The following is a 7,500-nucleotide window of genomic DNA, read 5'->3' on the forward strand; positions in this document are numbered from 1 at the left end:
TCCTCCTCTCGCCCTCCCTTCCCTTCCCTCCTCTTCTTTCTCCGCTCCCTCCTCCCTCTCCACCTCTACTTAGTATCCCTCACATCTTTTCTTTTCTTATCTTTTCTTTCTCTCTCGTCATATTACATTAGTCACCCTTATCCTTCTCATTCGCTCTTCCTCTTTTGTTCTCTGGTTCTCTCTTTCTCTATCTTTACCTGCTCTTCCTCCTCTCCTCCTCTCCTCCTCTCCTCCCATCCGTAATTTAGAGGTTTCAGCACGGTGTGGCAGTGCTGCTGTGTAATCTTACCCCAGAGGGTAGAGCGGTGAGAGAGGGGGGGAGAGAGAGAGAGAGAGAGAGAGAGGGGTGGAGAGAGAGAGAGAGGAGGTTCAGTGGGTTCGTTCTGGCAGTGTTCCTGTGGTGCAGGAGTCTGACTCTGTCCCTCTCTTCCTCTCCTCCTCTCCTCTCCTCCTCTCCTCTCCTCCTCTCGTGTCCTCCTCTCGTGTCCTGCTGTCTTCCCCCTCTCCTCCTCTCCTCTCCCCCTCTCCTCTCCTCCTCCTGGGTACAGACAGGGCACGCCGCTGGTGGCACCAGGCCAAGGCCGCGTTTAGCTCCGTCTCTCCCTCTCTCTATATCTCTATCTCACCAGTGACAAAAGGACAGGTGCAGGGGGCAGTGGAGAGAGTGTGTGTGTGTGTGTGTGTGTGTGTGTGTGTGTGTGTGTGTGTGTGTTGGTATAGAGGTGAGGAAGGACATGGGCAAAGTCGAGTAGCTGTAGCGCCAACACAATTCGGTTTATAATGACAGAATATCAGTATTAATTTAATATAAAATGTATTCTACTATGCGACATTAACAGACATATCACCTCTACCTGCTGGCCCCGTGTTGGATGCGAGGGGGGGGTCAGGGCAGAGGACACTTAATAGGATTGCTTTGTGATTAGATTCAACATACATTGCATTAAACCTACAACTGGGTCAGCAGTTTATCCAATAACCCTTTTCATTAACAAGAGACTAGGTCCCAAACACAACATGGTCTAAAGTGGATACAATCTAATTATCTTCCCATCTCTTTAATTAGAAAAGCTTTAGTTCAATTCCCAACCACAACCACCCAAGTATCAGTCTCAGCCAACGTCTTATAATTAATTAAACCACAGGACTATTGTCTTGTCTCTACTAACTATTCAAAAGATTACAGATAATTGATGGCGTTTTTTTTGGTAAATTACAACAATAGTTATTCCACCCTGCACAAACAGCGACAGACACTAAAGACTACCTGATGTACTCTGGTTTACCCTCTATAGAATAGACACGGGCGCCCTCTAGTGGTCGAAGACAAACTCACTTCATCATAACGCCTTTGTCATTTACACAATACACAGGCTACAATGTAATGAAATGGAGTCAATCAAACAGTATCAATATACATTTGCAGTGCAGTGTCATAATTAAAACAACAAAATGAAGAAACAATAATAATCAATAGCAAACCAATGGCAAAAGCGTAAAGTGTAAAGTGTCAATTCAGTTGCAATCCAGTAGAGATGACATTTACCCCTAATGTATGTTCTACACACTGACCTTTAACTTCAACAGTGTTCAAGATCTCCCGCTAACTGAACAACCCCAGAGTGGTTTGTCAACACTTCAGACTTCAGACGTTTGGAAAGGGTACGAACTAGTTGTGTGTGAAACCTTGGTCACAAACCACAACCCACAGGCAGCCGAGATCAACAGGTTGTCATGCACCCACAGGCCGCCAGGGGGAGCTGTAGATCACTAGGTTATCATGCACCCACAGGCCGCCAGGGGGAGCTGTTACCATTACGATGATCAACTCACTGCCGCAGTGACGCTGCATCGAGATACATTCGACCATAATTCCTTACTGTACACGGTCTTTGTGAGAAGAGTTAATATGCACAGTATGACCACAGGAATATCACATCTCATACAGCTAATTTGCAACTGGCTGCTAAATAAGCCTGATTCAATGCAGGGTTTTTAGTAATTCGTGACATGGGTTTCTCATTACTGCACACACACACACACGCACGCACACACACACACACACACACACACACACACACACACACACACACACACACACACACACAGAGAAAGAGAGAGAGAGAGAGAGAGAGAGAGAGAGAGAGAGAGAGAGAGAGAGAGAGAGAGAGAGAGAGAGAGAGAGAGAGAAAGGCACATACACATATGTACGTTCATGTGATAACACATTGCAACGCTGCTCTTCTGTATTACGGTAATACCAGAGCCAGGGAAGGTCCTGTTTAGTAGGTGTATTACGGTAATACCAGAGGCAGGGAAGGTCCTGGGTGAAGCCGGGGCCTCAGGCAGGGACGGGATTTCTGCTGCCAGGCTGAGGTTGATTTAGACAGCGGGGAGATGTCTCTACATGTCTCTACATGTCTCTACTGCAGAGAGACACACACACACACACAGAGAGAGAGAGCGAGACACACACACACGGAAAGAGAGAGACACACACACGGAAAGAGAGAGAGAGACACACACACACACACACAGAAAGAAAGAGAGAGACACACACAAACACACACGGAAAGAGAGAGAGAGACACACACACATGACTTTCACACACACACAGACACAGACAGACACACAGACACACACAGACACACACAGATACACAGTCAGACACACAGACACACAGTCAGACACACAGACACACACAGACACACAGATACACAGTCAGACACACAGACACACACACACACACACAGACACACACACACACACAGACACACAGTCAGACACACAGACACACACAGACACACAGACACACAGACACAGCTCCGGCCATACACCCCCTACACATCCTCTGTGATGTCCCCACCAGAGACCCCGTTCAGGATCGGACTGTGTGTATTGAACTCTATCCATACAGTACTATAAAAACAAGTCACTCAGGACAATAGCTACCAATGCCACAACAGCAGCCCCCCCCTTCCCCCCACACACACACACACACACACACACACACACACACACACACACACACGGCCCTCTGGCCCCCAGGCGTCTTGGATACAGTGGGACGAAGAAACACAGAGAAGTTTCTCTAACTGTATATTAACAAGAAAATAAAAAAAAGGACTCATGCATTATGCATTAGCATCATGACTGCCAGTGGCCCCTGGCCCAAGCAGAGATTACTTTTCTTGCAATGACTGATGGATAGATGATTCACTTACTTAGACATGTATTCACTTTGCATAACGCCGTCTGCTAAAATGCCAAAAAATGTCAATCTAAAATGAGAAAGATTTGCTCTAGTTTTTGTATCAATGAACGCTCATCTCATGGGTGATGTCATGTGTTTGGTGACGGTGTCACGTTCTAATGCTTTGGTCCTCATGTCGGGATCTGATGTAATAATTAGACTTTTCTTTCGAAAAACGTGAATACATTGCCTCGTTGTTGAAAATCAATGACACATCGCTAGTGAACTAACACAGCTTGTTTTGTGAGCCTGCTAACAATGTAAAGTAGTGTTCTAGTTACAGTAACTAGGTAGCAGTGGGGATTACTCACCCAATCTATTTTCGTTGCAGTATTTTGGCTTGACTAGTGAGCTTGTGTTGTGATTCTCAACAACGTCGAAACGTAGTTCTGTGTTTCAAAAGAAAACATTTCTGAACATTTCTGAAAACAGTCTGAACATTTGATTGGTTGCCGACATGAGGACCAAAGCATTAGAACGTGTCACATATGAGTCGTGAGAACGGCCCAGAAGATCACCGGCGCCCCCCTCCCCTCTCTGGAAGAGCTGTACAACACATGCTGCCTCAGGAAGGCCTCCAAGATCTCACCCATCCCACCCTGGGTACGAAGACTTTGCTCGGCTGCCCTCGAACAGGCGGTACAGGACCATGTTCGCAAGCAGGGGCGGCGCTAGGGGGTGGCTACTGGGGCTCAAGCCCCGGATGTTTTCTGAAAAGCCCCGAATGTTTTACTTAAAAAAAAAACTAAAAAAAACTCTCGTGAGTAACGTGCAGTACCGGAGTCCAACAGAGAGGCAGCAGCTGCGCGACATTAGCCTGCATACTGCGTAGCCTGCCCTGCCCTGAAGAAGAAGTGATCTCAATCAGTGCCTGACTTGCACAATTGTAAGGATGGATATCCCAAAGTTGTTTTCAACAAAACAAGCGCCAAGAACTGTTGCAGCAGCCGTATCAGCAGCTGACAACAATGACTTCACCAGCAGTGATGACATAGATGATGTTTCAGGTTTGTGAATCTTATTAGAAAGGTGACTGACTCACTGACACTACTTTTCCGGTTTGCTAATGCTAGCTGGCTATCATAACATAACGTTATGTTATAATGAAAATGAAACATAGCAAGGTACTGTTACGGTACATGGTAAGAAATCAAACAAAGGATAATACTTATTCAAATAAAGTAATATTATACTTATAATACTTATTCAAATAAAGTGAATAACAGGCTGATAGTCTTTGATATCTGCACTCTGGTTGACTGAGTAACAAGTGAAAAAGAATGATGTAACGTTAATGTTACAGCTAGTAAACATGGAGTAACCACATTAAGTATGCCCTTATGGTAGTATGTATGTATACAGAACATGACTCAAATCTATCCTAAGATGTAACTCTAACTAACTAAGTTTGTTTAATGTCCCAGGGGGGATTTGATTTCACAGTACTATACACAGGCCAACAATACATGTAATATATCGTCATATAACACAGGACAAGACTCTAAATACAATATAAGTGGTGAGCACAGAGTCTGCCCTGATATACATACTGTAACATAACTAGCCTCAGCCCATCAATTATGTAATTCTATACAAATATAAATGATGGTGACTGACAGGGGGAGCTACGTGTGCTGACCTCCCTCTGTGCCCAGAACCACCACAATTAGTTTGCTTCATTAAAGGGTGTGAATGTATATGTGTTCTCCAGTGCCTTTTGTCCACTTTAAGGTGGTGGTAAGTTGAAGGTTGAAGGCAAAAAAATTCGGCGCGCTCCGCGCGCACATTATATTCTCCCTCTGGGCTAAGCCCCGGATCTCCTACGATCCTAAATCCGCCCCTGTTCGCAAGGACAAACAGACTGAAGCTCAGCTTCTACCCCAGGGCCATCCAGGCCCTGAACACAGCAAAGACCTAGGTTCTGGGCCCTGGACAGTCTGGACGGATTGATGGCAGCTGCTGGATTGAAAATCAGGTGTAGTGCTGAGGCACAAATGTGTACATTTCAAGCCTGCAAACTGCGACACTTTAAATGAATGTGCAATAACACTATGTGCAATATGACAACCCTAGGGTACATAAGGTTGCAGAGAATAGGAAATGTTAGAATAGGTATAGCATAGCATAGAGTACAGCACAGTGTTTTATTTGTACAGTATAGTATAGTGGATAGTGTACATAGCCTTTATTTATGTAAACCAGCTCCTTTCCCTTCTTGGGGTTTTTTGGGGTTTTTTCTTTCCTAGCACCAGGGGAGCCCCCCCTCCCAAATTTCGTTGTTTGGTACCTGTACTATATCAGTGACAATAAAGACCATTCAATCATTCATTCATATATCAAAGAGATGCAGCTGCTGTCAAGACTGCAGAGTCACTGCCTATCTTCCGCCATAGACTGAAGACCCGTCTCTCAGGCTACATCTTAATTGGGGTAGGGTTCCTTCTAAAGTCCATCCCCATACTGTTCCTTCTAAAGTCCATCCCCATACTGTTCCTTCTAAAGTCCATCCCCATTACAATTCCTCTACTGTAAAAAATACAGAAAAGTCATCATTCTTCACTATACATGCCAACTGCCCCTGGTCCTAACAGAGATGTTTTCATCTTCTTATGATGACTGATGTATACGGTACATGTGGGAAAACTAGGATTAGGGTTAGGTGCTAGGGTGACTTTGTACATGCTGGCATGTCTAAGCCTAACCTTAACCCTAACCCTACCCCTAACCCTAACCCTAACCCTAACCCTAACCCTAACCTTAACCCTAGCACCTAACCCTAACCCTAGTTTTCCCACATGTACCGTATTCCCACATGTACCGTAACATATAGATGGTTCGCTTACTTTAGACAAATGCATGTGCTTGTTGTGAGTCACTTTGGATAAAAAAAAAAGCTGAATATCCAAAATGTAAATGAATGAATAAAATAAAATTGCAGCCGTGAATAAAATACAAGACGGTTTACGAAGCCGACAGCACCCCCCAAAATAACCCAACGTTCGGAGCCACGTCCATCCTCAATCAGACTGAACGGCAGAGAGGATGTGCGTGTGTGTGTGTGTGGGTGTGTGTGTGTGCATGTGTGTGTATGTGTGTGTGTGTGCGTGTGTGTGTGTGTGTGTGTGTGTGTGTGTGTGTGTCCGCGCGTGCGTGTGCGTGTGTGTGAGGAGGATGTGCTGAGGTTGTGTGAACGTCCCCCCATCAGCGTCTTCTGGTGTGTTTAGCATGTGTATGGACCTCTGCTATTGGGGGGGGGGGGGGTGCTCCAGGCGGGAACAGGCCCGCCTGGGATCAGAGCAGCCAGGATGGAGGGCCCTGTGGTGGGGAACATCACAGATCAGAGAGCCCTCAGCCATGGAGCCTCCCTCCCTCCCTCCCTCCCTCCCTCCCTCACCTCCCCTTAGCCCATCCACGCTAACTAGCCGCTAAGTGGCAATCCCAAAAGGCGCTCCACTCTTCTCCCAGGACCTGTGGTGTGTGTGTGTGTGTGTGTGTGTGTGTGTGTGTGTGTGTGTGGGAGGAGGGGGGGGGGGGGGTTGGGGCAATGGCCATATAGGATTAACCAGCACAGTTCTCCCATTGTTATGGCCAGATCCAGCACCACTCTTCCCAATCCAACCCCCTCCCTCAAGTCCCCTCCCATCCAATACACAAGCACAGCTGTTAAAAAGAGACTAGTGGATGCCTTATCCCCCTAGGGGACTATACTGCTGCCCTTCAACTTCAGCTGAGGGGAGGGGGGAGGATGGGAGAGGGGGGGGGGGGGGGGGGGGTGGTATCAAGGGATGGTTTCACAGACAAGGCTTAAGCCTAGTCCCAGACTAATGACCAGACCGGCACGGTACAGGACGACACGCATTTGTATTTTTAAACCTCCAGTTTTAAACCTCCATTTAAATCCATTTAAACCTCCAATGGATTTTTAAACCTCCATTGGCTAAAAAAGCTGTAATTTTGGCTCTACAAGTGTTAACACGTTATTTAAAAAGCATCTTCAATATTAGATTTTACATTGAAAGTGTGAGTTAGTCTTAGTCTTAGTTAAGCCTTTTCTGTAAGTTTCAAAGGTTCAAGTTTCAGGTTTTACTGTTACGTCACATTATAGAGTTGCAGTTACGGAGTTGCTTACCCTAAAGCATTTTAATTATGGTATCCTGTATATTGTGTAAATGACCATTATAATTAAATGTGATTTGATTGAACTGTTCTGTATCGTGTGTGTTTGGTTATGTGTGGACCCCAGGAAG

The sequence above is a fragment of the Nansenia antarctica genome (assembly GCF_963989245.1).
Source record: "Nansenia antarctica genome assembly, chromosome: 4".
Lineage (NCBI taxonomy): Eukaryota > Metazoa > Chordata > Actinopteri > Argentiniformes > Microstomatidae > Nansenia > Nansenia antarctica.